Below are 20,932 nucleotides of genomic sequence, written 5' to 3'. Positions count from 1 at the left end.
TGACACAGATCTTCTGTGTCACAAACATGTTGGTGTGTAATACGGTTGAGCATTTAGCCTATAATCAGAAAGCATGATGTTTTAGGAGATGCCTTTATCCTGTTATGGCTGTTATCCTGATCCTCAAGTACCACTGTCACCACAGGATCAGAGGCATGAGAATGCTTTCCTATTCCAGCTAGACAGATAGATCCAAATATTAATTTATTATTTTTGTTACATTAAAAATGTGCTTTCCTACTGTTACTAGGCACTTTAACAAAGGGACTGAAAACAGTGCAACAATAAATCTGTCAGTCAAAAACAAGAATTCTCCATCAAAACCATGAAGTTCCATAATCTCAGCCAATCCTCTCATAGAAAATCCTGGTGGAACAGTCAGGCCTTGTGGGATAACCTCGAGTTTGATAAGCTGAAACTCTATTGGACCAAGTAGGTCGAATCCCCTCCATTGAGATCACCCTGTCCCCATTCCTACAAAGAGAAAGACTAACTGGGTCAGAGGCCAGGATGCTATGCCCCAAGCACAAGATGCGGACAGGCCTTCTCCACTGTGTAAATCCACACTGATCATCTTACACTTCTGTTAAATGTGATTTTTCAAATTATTTTTTATTTTTGTCTGGCTGATAAAAGGTTGATTTTTGTACAGTGTTCAGAAATGCGTTCCTTCCAATCTCCTCCAGTAAGGAACTCCAGAGTCAAGGATCCTTTACTGAGAATGTTAAGAATCCTGCTCCCAAATACTTACTAATAGCTTCAGTGTTCCTGAGGAGTACAGCTAACTGAGAGGGTCACGAAAAGAGAAATGATCTAGAGAAAGCCAGGCCTTTTTCAATCAAGGTTTGAAACATCAGGCCCATGATCTGGATAGGAAATGTTCTGGGAAGCCAATGGAGGGCACGGGGCACTGGTGTGATGTGCTTTTAGCAACTTATCTTAATTATCATATGTGTTAGGTATGTAGCTTAATTATGGAGATGTCTTCTTGTCTTCACTTTCAATTCTGAATAGAGCAACTAATACAAGGAACACTGTGGCTGAATCCTAGTACAAAAGGAATAATCTCCTTGCTAGCCAGCAATGGAAGGTGTTTCTGCCACCTGTTGCTATTTCAACATTGAGGATCAGTGATGAGTTTAGTAGATCCCAGAGACTACCTCTGAGATCAATATCTCAGATATCTCTCAAGGCATTTCTGCCTACCTAAAATATTAACTTAGATTTGCATGGAATAAACTTAAGCCAGATGTTTTTCATCTAAATGCTTAACTTTTGCAGACATTTTAACATCCGTGTAACTGTGTCTGCTGAAAATAGATCTGTAAACTTGGGTATTGGTAGCACTGTAGCCCACAGCATCTCACAACCTCTCCCAGATGTTTCATGTTCATTTTAACTTTCTGCACAACTGCTCTCATTTGGAGCACAGAGTACAGTCTATGGGGAAATCCACATATTGCATGTTCAACCTGCATATGGTTGTATGTGCGGTGTTTGTGATTAGGACATTTAAAGGATAAAATTGAGACTACCTGCATTTTTTTTAGATCAAATCCAGACTTGAACCTAGGTCTCCTGAGAGGGGAAAAAAAGCATTAATTTGCTGCGCCACCTTGCTCCTTATTAAAAGTCTTTGTTTTTAAATCTTTGCATAATGGTTGCCATTGAAAACTGACACAGGTTTAACTGAGGGGAACGCGTAGCTCTTTGCATATTATAAATGATTGTACAAGAAAAAGCTAGGGTCTTGAGAGAAAAGGTGATTCACAATATGCATACCTCAGTAAACACAGAGCTTTTGAGAACCAATTGTCTATACACCTACACTGATGCAGAGAAATGGAAAGGAGCAAATGTATTCAGAAAGAATAATACAGCCTGATAGACATGTATTAATTTCTTTCAATTTTAACTCCAAAGCAATTAGTAAATTAATCTCTTTTTAAAGAAATGATTACATTTATTGCTTCAGATCTAGTGTTCCCCCATTTATATGAAAACAACATTACCATAAGGCACCTAAAAAGCGACCTTTATTCAAAAAAGCAGGTTCATGCTACGGATAAAACTGTGGAGAATTCCACTTTTTCTGGTTGTATTATCCTTCCCTTACATTCTGTTAAAAATGAAAGTATTGAAAGTTTTGTTACAGTCATAAACAATGCTTCAGTTCCCAGTGCTGCTGATTATGTCAGGCTTTTCTAGGCTCTAATTAGAAGTGAACTTCCAAATGTCAGTACACCGATAAGGGTGTCACCTTTGCAAGGTTTCCCACTTGGGAGGAAATAATGCGTGGCTGTGTTGGCAGGTGGTGTTGAATCATTGCATGGTATTAGCAGGAATCTCCTTGTCTGCAGCACAGCTATGCTCTCTTGAGTTTAGTTAATATGGCTATTTGGGATCCAAATGTAGAGCAAAGAAATATAGGAAATGTAGTGGTCTCATTTTTTTCACTTGAAAAAATGAGTTGCTGTGAAGATCTGGGAATTTCCAACACTTTTCTGCACTCGTAATCCCTATATCTGATTAGGGGTTTGTTTGTTTCTTTTTTAAACAAGCTAGAAACAGCTTATATAAAAGAGAATCACCCTGCATAGTCTTTAAACCTATTATGATTAACTGGACAAATCATAACATTAAATAACAATAAAAGGCATAATACATGAAAATGCAAATACTGAAAGGTACCAGATTAGCTAATTAAATTCTCTGAAAAGTGTCTTATTGATAAAAGATGCAATTTTGTTTCTCTCATTTTAGTGGGCTGCATAACTATTTTGTCCAACTTTGCATTCTGTGGAAATATGGTACATCTCAAATCTCGATTTATAAAAGAATAGATTCATGCCCAGTGTAATTTCAGACTGAAAGGCAAGTAGTTTAGGGCTTGAAATGAAAGAGACACATCCTATAATTGGGTTCTCCTTGCAATTTCATTTATCCATATCACAGCATACAATGCATAACAATCATCTGCTTTCCCTCTATATTTAGATAATATAAAAGATGGAACAAACTAGAGAGAGGACAGTACTGAGCAGAGCACTGGCATGATATGCTTCTGGGTCTGATCTAATGCCAACTGCAGTGAATAGAAAGGTTTCCAGTTACTTCACTGGATACTGGATCAAGTCCACAGTGACATGCACTCTTTAAATGGTGGGCTGGCATATTCTGAAACACTTGGAGTTACAGAAATTCAACCTGGAGGAAACAAAATCTGTGGCTCATGTTGGCCAGGTGTACATGTGTCTTGGTAAATAATCACAATGTATTAATATTGATTTAAATAATTTAAATTAGGAATTGGCAACCTTTGGTCTGCCCCCGTAAGTCCCTGGTGGGCCAGGACGGTTTGTTTACGTGCCACTTCAGGCCAATGGTGTTGAGGGGAAGCAGCAGCCAGCATATCCCTTGGCCCGCACTGCTTCCCACCGCCCCCATTGGCCTGGACTGGCAAACAGCGGCCAGTGGGAGCCGCAATCGGCCGATCCTGCAGATACAGCAGGTAATCAAACCAGCCCGGCCCTCCAGGGTGCTTACCCTGGCAGGCTACATGCCAAAGGTTGACAATCCCTCATTTGAATTATGCCTATCTGCTGCTCTGGGTGGTATAACAAAAAAACAAAAACAAAACAAATCCTTATAGGAATAACCAGCAGTGAAACAAAGCCAATACACAATACAATTAAACTAATGACATAGTAAGTAAAATCAGCAATATGTACCTCTAGTCCTTGCCTTTCACACCCATAGCCCCAGCCCTCTCTTAAAGCCCAGCCATACAGATGGCCTTCACATTATAAAGCAAAGTTCAACAGGTTCAGGCTATGTCAGACCAAGGAGAGGCAGGTCAGTTCCAGATCCAATGGGTCCTCATAGAAAGTGCACTGCTGACAACTCCCTTTCTTGTCTACTGAACAGGTGCAGGTAGTGCCCTGTCACTGACTGCAGCTGTGACAAGGTCACACTGGCAGAGATGTGGTCTCTCAGGTAGTCAGAGCCCAAGACATTTAGGACTTAATAGGTCAAAACCACCTTAAACTCCATGTGGAAACCAACGAGCTCTGGTGTCGTGTGCTCTCACAATGTGAGACCTAACACAAGCTTTAGTTTCTTTAGAAATTCTGTAGAATTGAAGACAAAAAGACATGGAAAGCAGAAGCAAGCTCTATATCTTACAGAAAAAGTTGAAAACTCCTGGCCTAGGACATTCCTAGTTATTTCTATAGGAATATCTCACTGCAACCTGAGAGCTAACACCATGAATTTTGGTCAGTGGTGAACAAACATACTTTATCAAAGAAACCACTATTATCTCTGCCATATGTTCTGGCTGGATTCTACTTGAGGCATTGTGCCTTCGCCTATTGCTCAGTCCCAACCAGATATTGTGTGAAGTGTTTGATCACATCATTCAGGTCAGATGATTGTGACGGACTCAGGCCAGAAGGATATCAGAGGGTAGTGGAAGGCAAGTATATCAGCCTCAGAATGAGCAGGTCCCTGTTCCCTGGATAGCCAAACAAGGGCTACTCCAGGCCAATTAAGACACTTGAGGCCAATTTAACCAGTTAAGGTCTTTAGGCTAATGCTGGCACCTAACCTCAATTAACTTACAAAAGTCAGTTAAGGCTGTTAGGCTAATGGAGACAGCTGGAACCAATTAAGATCCCACTTATACTGCTTTAAAAGCTCTCCTTTCCGGTTCTCTCGGGAGAAGCCCAGATGAAAGGAGCTGGAGGAGAGGAAGCATTACTGAGGTAAGGGTGAAGCTTGGGAAAGGGGAGCACAAGGAGGTGGCCCAGGGAATCAAAGTAGCATCAGTGGAGGAAGGAAGTCTCTAATAGCTGCTATCATTAGGGTTCCTGGGCTGGAACCCGGAGTAGAGGGCGGGCCTGGGTTCCCCCTTCCTCCCTGCATGATCTACAGAGATCCCTTTGAGAGGGAAAACAGACTTTGGTCCAGGTAGGAGACCAAACAGTGCCTTTGAAGCTCTAAGGAGCAACAAAGACTGTGGGTATTCCACCTTCCCATCTCCCATACTGAACTATGATAAAAATAGCTCAATAAGCTGTAACCTTTGCCACCATACTGGGAAAGAGAGATCATATTGAGAGCCTTTGTGAGCTTCTGAGGCCACTGAATCTGCCAGGAAGCACAGGACCCACCAATACAGACTTGGAGCTTTGTCACATGATATAGAGAGATAAAGCAGAGTGCCATCCATATACTGAGTGCCATGCACCCCAGTGCTTTTTCACTGCCCCTCCAACACACCATAAACATGTTTAAAGAAAGGTTGGATATATGGTACCCTGAAGCATCCCACTCCTGAGATCCTTTGAGGAAGTGTAACTTTTGTCCACAGTTTTCCCCTGCAGTTCTGTCAAAGGAACAGAAGGAAACCATATTAAGGAAACTGTCTGCTTCCACTGAAGTTCAGTGACCATCAACAGCTCCTGATATTAAATGCCACCAAAAGCAGCTGGTAGACTGGATAATAGCTCTGTGGATATTCAGTTTTTATCTGCAAGAAGTGCATCAAACAGTATAATTATGTGCCAAACCCTGTACCCCAATTGTCAAAAGCCAAGGAGCTCAGAAGCATCTAGATACTTTGAGAGTTGTCTCATCACAGCCTTCTTGACTGTCTTACTCACAGGTGGAAAACATGACAGGATACCAGGCAATGTCAAATAATTGTTTCTTGTGCAAAGGCTGCACCAGTGTATCCTTGAAAGTAAAAGACTGTCTGCCCTCTGTAAGAGCATCATTAACAATGTCCACCAGTAATGGACCCAGGAAGGGCATGGATCCAACGATCAGTTCCATACTGAGGGACTATGGCCAAAACTATAGCAGAAAAGAATTAGCATTTGCTCTCCCAGACATTAATATGCTATAGAAGAAAGCTCCAAAAACTGTACCAGTTAGAGGCAGTTTATCATCTGGAGGCAGACTAGAAATCAGTTGATCAGAAACTAGTTGGTCACCTAGGGATATGATTAAATCCATGGCATGAGAGAATGAAATCTCTACTACGAGACCTGTAGATTTTTTCTTTGTAAAGTGGACTAGTTATAATTTCCCATGCCTTATCAATTCCCTGAAACTGAATAATGCAGCACAGAAATTAGCCTGAATACAAGGAGAAAACCACTGAGGGAAACAGTACAATGTAAGATAACAAGACTCAGAGAACACAGCCTAGAACATCAAGTCTATACCACATGGAGCTTTATGCATGACATCATCTGATGTAGTTCCTTCATTATCTGACATAAGGTAACAAGAAGCAATGTAAAATAGCAAGACATGAAGAAACTTACAATTAAGCATGCAAAACCAGCAGTGAAAGTTTGGACTTGCAATAATGCATCTAATATCTGAGAAGGAATTAAGTAGGAAGGATTGCCTCTAAGAAATGGCTATTTTTCATAATACCTGCTAACTTTATTATATGTGTAAGTTCTACTAAACCTTGGCTTTCAATTCCAAATCGCTTAGGGAGTACACAAAGACATATACACTTTAATACAAACACTTGATATGACAGCTGTTTCTTTTCCACTGTGTACGATGAAAATAACATTATTATTTTTCTTTTGGATGTACATTCAACCACAGCCGCCTGAACAGAACATCTGTGTTGGCTTGGCACATTGATAGATGAAATGGAAAATAATTTCACACTGCTTTTACTAGCAAGTTTCACAGATATCTAAAAGCAAGATAAGGTTATCAGCTTCAGTTTTGCCTTTCAGAAGTGATGTGTTTAAGAATTCCACCTCACAGCACTACTGATATCCAGATTCTACTACCCTATTCTTAAGGAAAAGTACTGCAACAGGAAGGTGGGATCTAGGGTCCAGCAAAGGAGGGAAGGGGTCCTTTTTTGATGACTCATTCTGTTGTATGGTGCTAGACTCTGAATAGAAAGTTATTTTTGCTGATTAATTCTGATGTCAGATAGGGTAGGTCCTATTAGTGCCAATCCAGGAGTGAGGAAGGGTTGCAGTATCTGAGTGTGTAGGCACGTCTAAGCTCAGAAGACAGTTTAGGTTTATATTTTTTGTTATTTATGTTAACAATATTTGGACCATACCCAGTTTGTGTAGATGAGAAAGGAAGTGGTGGACTCTCCATCATTTGAAATCAAGATTGGATGTCCCATAATTTGACAAGTTATTGCTTGATGCAGCAAATACTGTATGAAATTCTGGGCCTGTTCCAGTGCAAGTCAGACTTGTTGATCGTAATAATCCCTTCTGGCCTTAAAATCTTCCATCTACAAACTGTACTTGCTTTACATGTCATGTTAGATGCGGTATCAAGTATCCTCTGCACAAAAGAGATATGTGAAAGAGGTCCTGACATGGACAATGGAACAGCTGAAACAACTGCAGCAATCTCAAGCTAAAGCTCAGAACGAAAAGCAAAAATTTCCAGCAGCAGCCCAGCAACAACTGGCCTAGTTGAAATTTATGAAAGAGCAGAAAGCTCAAGTAGCAGCCAAATAGCAAGAGCAGCAACAATTCCTGGAGCTGCCACTTCAGAGACTGATTAATTCAGGTACACCTGTCATAAACAGATAGCTAAGGGTTAATGTCTCTTTCACCTGAAAAAAAAAAGTAACCTGAAGCACCTGACCAGAGGACCAATCAGGAAACCGGATTTTTTCAACTCTGGGTGGAGGGAAGTTTGTGTCTGAGTTCTTTGTCTTCTGCCTGAATCTCTCTCAGCTATGAGGAGGATTTTTCTATTTCCTGCTTTCTAATCTTCTGTTTCCCAGTTGTAAGTACCAAAGATCAGATAGGGGATTTTTATGTTCTTTTGTATTTACATGTCTATAGTTGCTGGAGTGCTTTGAATTGCATTCTTTTTGAATAAGGCTGTTTATTCAATATTCTTTTAAGCAATTGACCCTGTATTTGTCACCTTAATACAGAGAGACCAGTTTTATGTATTTTTCTTTCTTTTTTTATATAAAGCTTTCTTTCAAGACCTGTTGGAGTTTTTCTTTAGTGAGGAACTTCAGGGAAATTGAGTCTGTACTCACCAGGGAATTGGTGGGAGGAAGAAGTCAGAGGGAAATCTGGGTGTGTTAGATTTACTAGCCTGACTTTGCATTCCCTCTGGGTGAAGAGGGAAGTGCTTTTTGTTCCAGGACTGGAACTAGAGAGGGTGGACTCCCTCTGCTTAAATTCACGGAGGTTGCTTCTGTGTATCTCTCCAGGAGCACCTGGGGGGGGGGAAGGGAAAAGGTTTATTTCCCTTTGTTGTGAGACTCAAGGGATTTGGGTCTTGGGGTCCCCAGGGACGGTTTTTTGGGGGACCAGAGTGCCCCAAAACACTCTAATTTTTTGGGTGGTGGCAGCAGTACCAGGTCCAAACTGGTAACTAAGCTTGGAGGTTTTCATGCTAACCCCCATATTTTGGATGCTAAGGTCCAAATCTGGGATTAGGTTATTGACATGTAATTCAGGTACACCAAGCAACCTGGCCATAATGCCCAGATTTTTTGCCGATTCACTCTTTCCAGTTCAGGGGAGACATAAGCGGTCATAGTGCAAGTGGGCAAAACTACATTGACTTCAGTGGAGCTATGGGATTTATATATTAGCTGACCATCTAGCCCCTTAGCTTGAATCCAGCTGTAAAAGAAGTGATGGAGTTTCTCTTCAAGGTAGGGGGGACTAGAGGCAGGATCAGAGATGTCCTACTGAGAAAAAAAATTCAAGGATAAATCCAAGGTTGAAATTATGTTTATTTCTTTACTACACAGACTAATTAGAAGAAAATCACCATATTGTGCTCAATGCAACACTGAACATTTGCACAGTAGAAAACTCACTGTACCATTTGAAAATGGTGAATTTGGTTAGGAAATAAAGTAGATTCATTGAGAAATAAATGAGAATCAAAATTTTAGGTCCTTTTATACCTATCACTAGCTTGCTAAAAATTTTCTGTACTGTTTCCAACAATGGTAGAAACAGAAGTAAAGAACCACTGTGAGACTGCAAACATATAATCATTCTATTTTAATATTTGCTTAACAATCAGAAAAATAATCAATGATGAAAATTCACTGATTCAATCTAAATATTAAAGAATAAAGATTTTCTTTGGATTTATAAACCTGTGAATTGAGTTTTTATTGTTACAGTCGCTGACAACAACTGGACCAAAATGAAAATTCTCATTAAAAATGTAGGGCCCAATCACTGGAAACTTTGACATTGATTTCACTGGAACCATAAACTGGTCTTATGGGGATATTTTTTGCATAGAGACTGTCCGGTATGGCCAATGTATATGGCAGAGGGGCAGCCTCTACGTGAAAGAATAAATGGACACAAATCTGACATCAGAAATCATAACATTCAAAAATTAATGGGAGAACACTTCAACCTCTAACCACTCAGTGACAGACTTGAAGGTGGCAATTTTACAACAAAAAAACTTCAAAAACAGACTCCAAAGAGAGACTGCTGAACTTGAATGAATATGCAAATTAGATATAATTGACTTAGGTTTGAACAGAGACTGGGAATGGTTGGGCCATTACACTAATTGAATCTATTTTCCCATGTCAAGTATCCTTCTATGGGTCATCTTGATTATCACTTCAAAAGTTATTTTTTTCCTTCTGCTGATGATAGCTCATCTCAATTAATTGGCCTCTCACAGTTGGTATGGCTACTTCCACCTTTTCATATTCTCTATGTATAAATACCTTCTTGCTGTATGTTCCAGTCTATGCATTCGATGAAGTGGGCTGTAGCCCACGAAAGCTTATGTTCAAATAAATTTGTTAGTCTCTAAGGTGCCACAAGTACTCTTGTTCTTTTCTAGAATTTTATCCATTATTTAAAATGGTCTGAGTAATTGGACTTCTACCACTTCCATTGGGAGATAACTCCACAGCCTAATGGATCTAACAGGCAGGAAGCATTATTTGATCATCTATCTAAATCTTCCTTTTTTTTCTCATTTCATCCCACCATCCACAGTCAGTTCTCCTATGTATCAATTTGTTATATTTCTGAACACTGCACAAAGAAAATTGGGATCAGATCTCACTATTATCTCCTTGGTTTTCCTCAATATCTGTCGAAGAATGCCAAGCGGACCCCATTTTTAACTCAACCAACGTGTAGGCCTCACATAGCAAATACTAGCATTCCTGCAGAAGACTGTATGGAACCTCTTACTGAGAGCATCAATATCACTTTTCAGTCAGCAGGAAGAGTCAGAGCTGAATGAAATGAATAAGTCTTTCCATGCATCTGCTTTCTGGAGTACTCTGAGCTCCAACAACTTTGACATGTTTATGTTTAGTGCTTGTTAACTTGTTTTAACCTTAAAATGGAGTTTGAATTCAAAGAAAGGGGTTGGATCCATTTTTATTTTAGCCAAATATATTGTCAGCCTTAGGGTTCAGGAAATCTCATGATACTTTTATGTTCCATACAAGGCTACTAGATTAGGGCTAAGTAAAGGTCTCTGTCCAGTTATGCAGAGTGAATCTTGATTTTTGTTTTGCTCTTCCTAGAGTGCAAGTGTGGTGCTTCCATTGATGCTAATGAGAGATTTGCAGAACATATTGGGAGTACACTATTTAAGTCAAAACTAACAATGTGTATTTGAGAGGAGAATTTTGCTTTAGATAGCTCTAATCCTGCACCATTGAATTGAATGGGACTTTGCCATTGACTTCTATAGGAATACATCTAGACCCTGTGGCACTCTGTACCTAAAAGGAGCACCCTAGAACCTTCATATTCACCACTGTCATATAATTATGATGTATTTTGTACAAAGTATGCCTTATGAGGTATCATCCTGAAAGTCTTGATCTGTTAAACATTAATATTCTGTTGGATTGTATGTGCTATTGTATGTGAAGTTATAAAGTTTTGTTATGTGTGTGTTACTAAAATATGCTGTGAGGTTTGGAACATCCACAACCAGCCTTTCAGGTACAACAATGGAGTAGCAAGACAGAGGTTATAGGCTCATCAACACCCATCAAGGAAAGAATCCACTATCCCACTGACTATATGCAATGCAGACTTCTCAGAAGGAGCACATAGACTGTGGAGAGTGCTTGACCAATGGGGGTGGACTCCCACGTCACAAGCAGAGATGTTTCCAACAGGCTGGAGGAAGCCATGAAAGAGCTGAAGTAACATCATCACTTGGCCTCACTGCCCCCACAACTCAATATCTGGAAACTTGTCTGGGAGACAACAACTTTGAATTGGGGGAGCCTGTGTATTGAGGATCCATGAGCTGATTGTACCATCTGTCAGAGTGAGACACTGCTTGATTTAAATTCTGGTTAGTTTGTAGGACTCAGATTGTGAATTTATTTTTGTTTCTTAAGTAACCAACTCTGATATCCATGCCTGTTACTTATATAAAATCTATATTTCTGTACTTAATATACCTGTTTTATTATTTTACCTAAAACAGTGTGTTTTGGTTGAGGTGCTTGGGAAATCTCAGATCAGTTTACAAAGGCTAGTGTGTGTCCTCTCCATATTGAGGGAGAGGTGGACTGGATAATGAACTTACACTGGTCAGGCTTCTCACCAGTGCAAGACGGTACAGTTCTGAGGTGCAAGGGTGGAGCACTGGGGGGAATTGGCTGGAGCCTCCCTATTGATGGTTCATGAGTATCTGGGAAAATCATTTATGTAATTTAGTTGTGTGTGTCCCTGCCTGTGGATGTCTGTATAAGTGCAACCTGTCAGAGGTTTGTGGCTTGACACAGCATCACAATATGAGAAGGACACCTCAGATTGGTGGGACAGAGGGCTCATCAGGCCCACAGTCCAGGTTGCACCCCAGGAACCCCATCAGAGGCTCTCTATGTGAGCATCACACAGAAACAACAGAGAAGCTGTGTGAAACTGAGGTGGAAAGGCATCATACAGGTTTGTACCGTGTGGCTTGATTTTAGACAAACTAAAAAAAGTTCTTTCAAAGAAAACCATGAGACGAATAAAGGATAGGATTAAGGCACTAGAAAGATTATGGGGGATATTTTCAATGCATGAAGGGCAGCCAGGATCCCAACTTCCATTAATAGTCAATTGGAGCTCAGCACCTAACTCCCCGGGGAAGATCTGAAGCAGTTAAGCTATTGGATAAAAGAGAAATCCATCATAAAGTGTCAGATTGTACCTTGTCCCTTATGTGCATGCACACTGGGAGAGCAAAGTGCTTCCCCCTATTGCACACTCCATAAAAGGGCGAGGCAAAACTGCAGTCTCGGTGCTCTCAGGGGAACACAGGGACTGCTCTCTCTGTGGTGATGCTCAGTACTCCCAAGGGTGGGAACTCTGGAGAGGAGGAGGTAGAATGGGACCAGCTCTCAGGGGGCAGCATGCTGTATCCCACAGAGAGAAGTAGCAGGTGGCACACTGTCCTTGCATGCTGGGGAGCTCTGCCGGGCCATGTTCCTTAAGATGAGCCTATGTGGCTCTACATGACCTTCAATGCAAGTATGAGCACAATTAATACCAACAGCACTATTAATTCCTTAATTAGCATGGGGTAGACTCAAGTAAGTTTGGTTTCTTCGGTGGTGGGTATTTGATCTGCTTCTTAGCAAATATAAATAAATTTGCAAAATGCAAAAGAGAAGACAAGGATTTTTAGAATAACATATTCATTGTGAGTGTGTGTATATCACCATTATATATGTTTTCTAGTGATTCTGCCTCAACATAATCAAATAAAAGCCAGTCTTAGTAATAAAGAAAGAATTTTGTGTAGAGTTATTTTAGAGATTTGTGTGTGTTAGGGATAGATGAATGATTCTTGTAAACCATGCCTTCCTGTATATGTGAAGCTTAATGGTTGCTGAGGGCAGTAAGCCCATCTCAGAATCATTTCCTGGGCACACTGGTCTATTTATAAACATAATATTGTGAGAGGCAAAAGATGAAAAAAAATCTATGCATAAAAAGTAGTGATATACAATATGATTTAAAATATACTTTTCCATCTGAGCCAGTAAGATCTTTAAGATCCAAAAGCAACTATCATAAATGGTAGTAGCTTAATCACTTTGTAAAATAACTAGAATATTTTTGTAGAATATATAGCGATTTTATCAGAGCATGTCACGTTAGCTCTAGTTTAGATTTTCAATATCAATAAAATACATCTAAAAGCATATTACTGTCACCAATTCAGCTCTGATAACTATGGTAAGACTGGTATGAGAGTAGCAAAATGTTGGTAATTTACTTAAAATATTTATTCCTTATTTTCCAAGAAAAATCTGTCACATGCCTATAAAATACTGAATCACTTTCAAGCTGAACACTTTCTTCTTGTACTTTCTTCAGCCTTATAAGTCTTTGAAAATGGGACATTCTTCTCTGGGGTGCACCTATAGATTGGGTAACTATTACTGCAAACTGCTTGTTCACTGGGAATATGAATATAGCTGAAGGAGTAGAGGTGAAAATTCCATGAAATTGATGCAAAAAATACTACTAGCCAGTCCTCCCTAGATTTGTACCCATGGATGCAGGAAGAATACATATTTCCAACATTATTTAGTGGTCAAGCCTCCAGGATATGGAGAACTGTGGTTCTCATCTAGTGAAGGATTTATACAAATGCATAACTTTAAGGATATATGCAGTAATGGTGAAGTCAACATGGCTACTCACTCACTTCAAGCTAAGCACATGTTTAAGTGCTACCTTGGATTGGGGTCCTTGAAGAATTAAGTTCTTAGACCATAAAGCCATCCTCTATAGCAGTTATTTTGTTTACTATTTCTCTAATCTTCTTCTTAAATCTTAAATAGCAAGGTAACAAAATGTTCAGACAATATAAAATTACTCAAAATAGTTGAATCCAAAGCACACTGCAAAGAGTTACTAACGGATCTCAAAATACTGGGCAACAAAATGGCAGATAAAATAAAATGTTGATAAATGCAAAGGAATGCATATTGGAAAGCAATCCCAACTATTCATACAAAATGAAGAGGTTTAATTAGCTGTAACCACTCAAGAAAGAGGTCTTGGAGTCATTGTGGATAGTTATCTGAAAACATCTGCTCAATGTACAGTGACAGTCAAAAAAACAAACAGAATGTTAGAAACCATTAGGAAAAGAATAAATAAGAAGACAGAAAATATCAGAATGCCTCTACATAAATCCATGATATGCCCTTGAGTACTTCATGCAGATCTGGTCACTTCATCTCAAAAAAGATATTGGAATTGGAAAAGGTAGAAAGAAAGGTATATCAAATCTTGACTGGTGTAGAGAAAGAGAATAAGGAAGTGTAATTTACTCCTTCACATATCCAAGAATCAAGGGGTCACCCAATGAATTTAATAGGCAACAAGTTTAAAACAAACAAAAGGAAGTCCTTCACACAACAAACAGTCAATCTGTGGAACTCTTTGCCAGGGGGTTGTTGTGAAGGCCAAACCATACATGTACATGTGTTAAAAAAAAAAAGAAGAGCTAGGTAAGTTCCTGGAGGACAGGTCCATCAATGGCTATTAGCCAGGAACAGCAGGGATGCAACACCATGCTTCGAGTGTCCCTAGCCTCTGTTTTCCAGAAGCTGGGAGTGGATGTATCACTTGATGATTACCTGTTGTGTTCATTCCTGGCATTGGCCACTGTTGGAAGACAGAATACTGGGCTAGATGGAAAATTGGTTCGATCCAGTATGTCTATTCTTATGTTATTATGTTTCCAATCACATACATTCCTTCTCAATTTATGTCCTCTGAGAATCTTCCATCATTCCCACTAGATTCTGTGGTGGGCTGTATATAAGATAGAGAAACGGAGGTTTGTGAGAGTGCTATTGCCCTGGTCTGTGGGTACCTCCAAACTGAAGAAGGCACCCTAAATAGTAATTATGTATGGAAAGGTAAGGAATATTCTTTCTATTTCATGGATTCAGTACACAATTTTGTATATAAATACATTCAGAATCTAGAATAAGATAGTGTGTAAGATATTTAAGACAAGATCTTAGTTTTATTTTAAAGGAGTTGCTTTCCTTTTACTCTCTACCTTAATCTTGAGGGAACAAGGGGAGAGGAACTTAAAGCCCAGGATTTACTGCTTATTTTGTTTTTCCTTTTGCCTTGAATAAGTCACACTGTGGGGCTTGGTCTCCAGTTCTTCTTCTAGCACTGGGCCATGCTGAAGTCTAAGAAAGGCTGGCTAAATAAATTCTAACCCTCTGACACTGCCCTTTCCCCTCCCTTCCCCCTCCCCCCCCAGCAATCCTAGAGTTTGAAACAACTGAGAATGATAGGAAAGATGAATCATGTATGAACCATTCCAATCCATCACTAAATTAATGCAACTTTTTGGACATGGTGGGACTAAGCTATCTGATTGTTAGCATTATTGCCATGTTTCACTGAATTGGTGAGACATGCAGATATAAAGAAATTTAGGCAAGGAAAATGGTTATATAGACAGTGTCAGAATCAATTATAGGTTACAGTTAACATTTCTGGCCTTTGATAACGACGGCATCATCTATTCATATAGTTTGGTAATATTTTTAAAGGGTCCAAGACGAAAAAATGTAAGAGACAAGAGATAGGCTTAGATGGTAAATAACATCTTTGTTGAACTGTTGTTTGTCCAGTTGGGACCCTTGCACAATCCCTTTAATGAAAGTTGCAGATGCATGACAGTAATAAAACAGGCCATAAAAGTGGTAAGAGGAAGCTTTGATCAATATTACATATACAAGTGAAATCCCTGTGTGAAGTTTTAATTTCACAAATTACTAAAGGAAAGCCTCAAATTAGCAAACACCACTCCATAGGATTTAGGGACTCATTCATTTTGATTAGAAACCCCTTTGTGGTTACCCATTTATGGCCGGATTTTCAGATGAGCTGACCACTTCCTGCCCTAAAATACAGAGAAATTATGGGTGTCTCAACACCACTAAAATTCAGTCCACCAAGATACTTGGAATATGAAATTAAGATCCTGAACTTATGAAATGTTGAAAACTCCTATGAGGCTCCCAGGTAAGTACTTCAGGATCAGGTCCTGACAAAATTCTGCAGGACGTGTGGTACTACTGAACATACGTGTTAAAGATACCATTGAAAAAAATCTGAGTTTAAGCATTACTTTATTGTCTGGGCTGAACAGAAAGCTGTGGCCATGGTCTCTAATGGGCGGTAGCAATATTACATTGGCTAGGTATCATTCTGCAAGAGGGAAATGGTAAAGGACTTATTGATAGATATTTCCTGGAAGACAAAGAAAGTCCAAGTGCCAATAAAATTGGAAAACTGAAAAAAAAAATAAAAAAAAATAAACCAACTAGAAATAGAACACTGAAGGAAATGATAGGGCAACACATTTGCATCTGATAAAAGGTTAATTCCATGTGTAATTGACCTATGGAAACCATCACCAGAAGATATTTCAGAGGCAAAATCCTTACTGGGATTCCAAAAAAAGCAAGATATTTATGTGAATAATAAGAATATGGTTTGCAGTTAAAATATCTACAATAAAAATATCTAAGTGATATCATGATTCAGGGGATAAACCAAACAGTAGCTTCCTGGGATTAGGCAAAAACTTCCACTATAACAATTTTGTTATTAAATTGTCAATTATGAGAAGATTTTACAGCTCTCTCTAATGCACCCGTGACTGCTCCTTATCACAGCCAAGACTCCTGGCTAGAAACATAAGGATAATGCATGGAATTGCAAAATTTTCTATAAGTGGGCACAAGGTAGGCATTGGGGTTGTTTTTTTTGGGGTTTTTTTTTTCAAATTTTCATACTTTTTAAAGATCACCATTTTTTATTCAGGTCTACCTTTCATGTCCTTTGCATTGAACCCTGCATAATTAGTCTCTACTTGCCTGGTTTCATCCAGATGTGAGGCTTGCACTTTAGCTTGTATGGGATACTGTGCTAGATGGTCAAGTGTCATATTTAGAGAAGTAGTTTCTTAACATCTTAAGTGACTAATTCTTGGAAGAGCAAATCATGAGAAAGGAGCTGCTGTTCTTGACTTAGTTCTAAGTACCGCTTAGGAGTTAGATCAAGACTATATTTGAGTCATTGAGTAATAGTGACCATCATATAATTACGTTCTATTTCCTGTGGAGAAGAAACACACCAAAAACTAACAGGGACAAAAAACTTCAGAAAGGAGAATTTAAAACTAAATGAGAAAGTCAGTCAAAAAAGACCCTGCAGTGAAACATAAGGTAATTTAAATGGTTAGACTTAAAATAAAGGCTCTTTAAAATGTGCAGACGTAAAATGAAGTCACAGAAGACATATATTCCCCTAAACAAAAGGTTTGTTAAATGAGGTTATTGAGCCAAATAGGTATCCTTCAAATAAATGGAAAATTTAGCCCAAGTGAAACCACTAGGAAGGAACATGAACTATGGCAGGAAACAATGTAAGATGAAAACTGGGAAGCAGAAGAAGCAATTTGAATATCAACTAGCTGGCTAGAGACATTAAAACAAATAATAAGAAACTGTTTAATTATATCAGAAGTAGGAAGCCTGCAGGAGAATTGCTGGGTCCACTGGACTGCAAGGAAGGTGAAATAAGCATTGGATTTTACACTGATGTTAAATGATTTCTTTGCCTCAGTATTCACTACTAGAGAGGATGCTGGGGAAGAAACTTATCCCAGACCCTTTCTATTCAGGTAATAACAAGGAACTTGAGATATCAGAAGAGGAGATGCTGTATCAAACTGACACACTTAAGAGCAACAAGTCACTAGGAATTAATAGGATTTATTTAAGAGTTCATCTAAATGCCACTCCACCTTAGCAAGAATGCTCTGTTCCATTCAGAGTGTAGCACAACAGCATTAACATCCCTACTACCCATGCACCCCCAAAGCTCCCCAAACCAAACAAAAAAATCCAAAACCCCCCAAAATAATCAATCAAACGAACAAACCAACTAATGAACAACAAAGAATACCCCAAGTCCCAAGCAGAGGTTTTTATACGTAAAAGAGAGACTAGTCTTTATAATGTCTTCTAGGGAATTTTCTCCAGGCCCTCCCCTCTCTCCCCCCCGCCACCCACATGTTACCTCTGGTTAGAGTTCCCTTGGATCTCACCAGGGACTCCAGGGAGGGTGACACTGAAGTTGAGGAGGAACCAGTGTCTGAATGCTTACAGAAGTTTAGAAAGGAGTTAAAGTACATGATGGAGTAGTTCAAGTGAGCCTCACTAAAAGCTAAGCTACGCTGAAAGCATGGTATAACCATGATGCCAATGAATACTCATGTGAAGTGCAGGATGTGGTACTACTATGACTCCCTGTAAAAAGCCACAAAAGGCAGAAGTTATGAGATGGATCTTATGAGGTTGTAGAAAAGCTTCATGAGGTTACTTGCAATATATAGTGACCCTTCAACAAGGTTGCTCCATGAACTGTGCATGTTTACATACTGAAAGCCTACCACAATAGATAAGTCAGTTGTAAACATTGTACATTGTGCTGAGAACATAACAATGGTCATACTGGGTCAGACCAAAGGTCCATCTAGCCCAGTATTCTGTCTTCCATCAGTGGAATGCCAGGTGCTCAACAGGGAATGAACAGAGCAGGTCATCATCAAGTGATCCATCCCCTGACAGCCATTCTCAGCTTCTGGCAAACAGAGGCTAGGGACACCACCCCTGTCCATTCAGGCTAATAGCCATTGATGGATCTGTCCTCAATTAATGTATCTAGTTCAGGGGTCTGCAACCTCAGACAAGCAGCTCGTCAGAGTAAGCACCCTGGTGGGCTGGGCTGGGCAGGTTTGTTTATCTTCCACATCTGCAGGTTTGGCCAATCACGGCTCCCACTGACCACGGTTTGCCATGCTAGGCCAATATGGATTGAGAGAAGTGATGTGGGATGTGCTGGTCACGGCTTCCCGCAGCCCCCATTGGCCTGGGACGGCGACGACTTTTCAAATTGGTGAAAAGTCCCAGACTTATTAATCTCTCTTCATATGGAAGCCATTCCATACACTTAATCATTGTTGTTGCCCTTTTCTGAACCTTTTCCAATTCCAATACATATTTTTCAGATGGGGCGATCACATCTGCATGCAGTATTCATGATGTGGGCGTACCATGGATTTATACAGATGCAATATGGTATTTTCTGTTTTATTATCTCTCCGTTTCTTAATGATTCCCAACATTCTGCTTGCTTTTTTGACTAAGTGGATGTTTTCTGAGAGCTATCCACAATAACTCCAAGATCTCTTCCTTGAGTGGTAACAGCTAACTTAGAGCCCATCATTTTATACATATAGTTGGGATTATGTTTTCCAATGAGCATTTATCAACATTGAATTTGTTGTCCAGTCACCAAGTTTTGAGAGATCTTTTTGTAGCTCTTCACAGTCTGCCTAGGACTTAACTATCTTGAATAGTTTTGTATCATCTGCAATTTTTGCCACTTTATTTCCACTACATGCATCTGAGGAAGTGGGTATTCACCCACGAAAGCTCATGCTCCAAAAGGTCTGTTAGTCTATAAGGTGCCACAGGATTCTTTGCTGCTTTTACAGATTCAGACTAACACAGCTACCCCTCTGATACTTGCCACTTTATTGTTTACCCCTCTGTCCAGATCATTTATGAATATGTTAAATAGGACTGGCCTCAGTACAGACCCCTCGGGACACAACTATTTACATCTCTACAGTCTGAAAAATGATCATTTATGACTACTCATTGTTTCTTATCTTTTAACCAGTTACCAATTCATGAGAGAACTTTACATCTTTCCCTATTACTGCTACTTTGCTTAAGAGGCTTTGGTGAGAGACCTTGTCAAAGACTTACTGAAAATCTAAATATGCTTTATCCACTGGATCCACTTTGTACACATGCTTGTTGACCTCCTCAAAGAATTATAGTAGATTGGTCAGGCATGATTTCCCTTTACAAAACCATGTTGACTATTCTGCAATAAATTATGTTAGTCTATGTGTCTGACAATATTGTTCTTTATTATAGTTTCAACCAATTTGCCTGCTACTGAAGTCAGGCTGTCATAAACAGATAGTTAAGGGTTAATAGAACAGGGGTACTTCATGTCTCTTTTGCCTGTAAAGAGTTAACAAGTTCAGTGAGCCTGGCTGTCACCTGACCAGAGGACCAATCAGGGGACAGGATACTTTCAAATCTTGAGGGAGGGAAGTTTTTGTGTGTGCTGTTAGTTTTTGGTTGTTGTTCTCTCTGGGTTCTGAGAGTGACCAGACGTGCAACCAGGTTTCTCGCCAATTTCTCTGATACAGTCTCTTATATGTCCAGAATGGTAAGTACTAGGTAGATAAAGTGAGTTAGGCTTATGTTTGTTTTCTTTATTTGCAAATGTGTATTTGGCTGGGAGGAGTTCAAATGTGTATTTGGCTGAAAGGATTTTAATTTGTACTTGTATACTTAGGCTGGGAGGGTATTCCCAGTGTCTATAGCTGAAAGACCCTATAACATATTCCATCTTAAATTTACAAAGATAATTTTTACTGTTTTTCTTTCTTTAATTAAAAGCTTTTCTTGTTTAAGAACCTGATTGTTTTTTTTTATTCTAGACCTCAGGGGACTGGGTCTGGATCCACCAGGGAATTGGTGGGGAGAAAGGAGGGAATGGGGAGAGAAAGGTTAATTTCTCTCTGTGTTAGGATTACTTTCTCTCTCAGGGAGAGTCTGGGAGGAGGAAAGAGAAGGAAGTGAGGAAGGTGAATTTTCCTCTCTGTTTTAAGATTCAAGGAGTTTGATTCACAGTGATCTTCCAGGGTAACCCAGGGAGGGGAAGCCTGGGAGAGGCAACGGTGAGGGAAAGGGTTTACTTTGTGTTAAGATCCAGAGGGACTGGGTCTTGGGGTTCCCCTG

The sequence above is a fragment of the Gopherus evgoodei genome, chromosome 1 (assembly GCF_007399415.2).
Source record: "Gopherus evgoodei ecotype Sinaloan lineage chromosome 1, rGopEvg1_v1.p, whole genome shotgun sequence".
NCBI classification, from domain to species: domain Eukaryota; kingdom Metazoa; phylum Chordata; order Testudines; family Testudinidae; genus Gopherus; species Gopherus evgoodei.
This window is presented reverse-complemented; position numbering follows the sequence as displayed.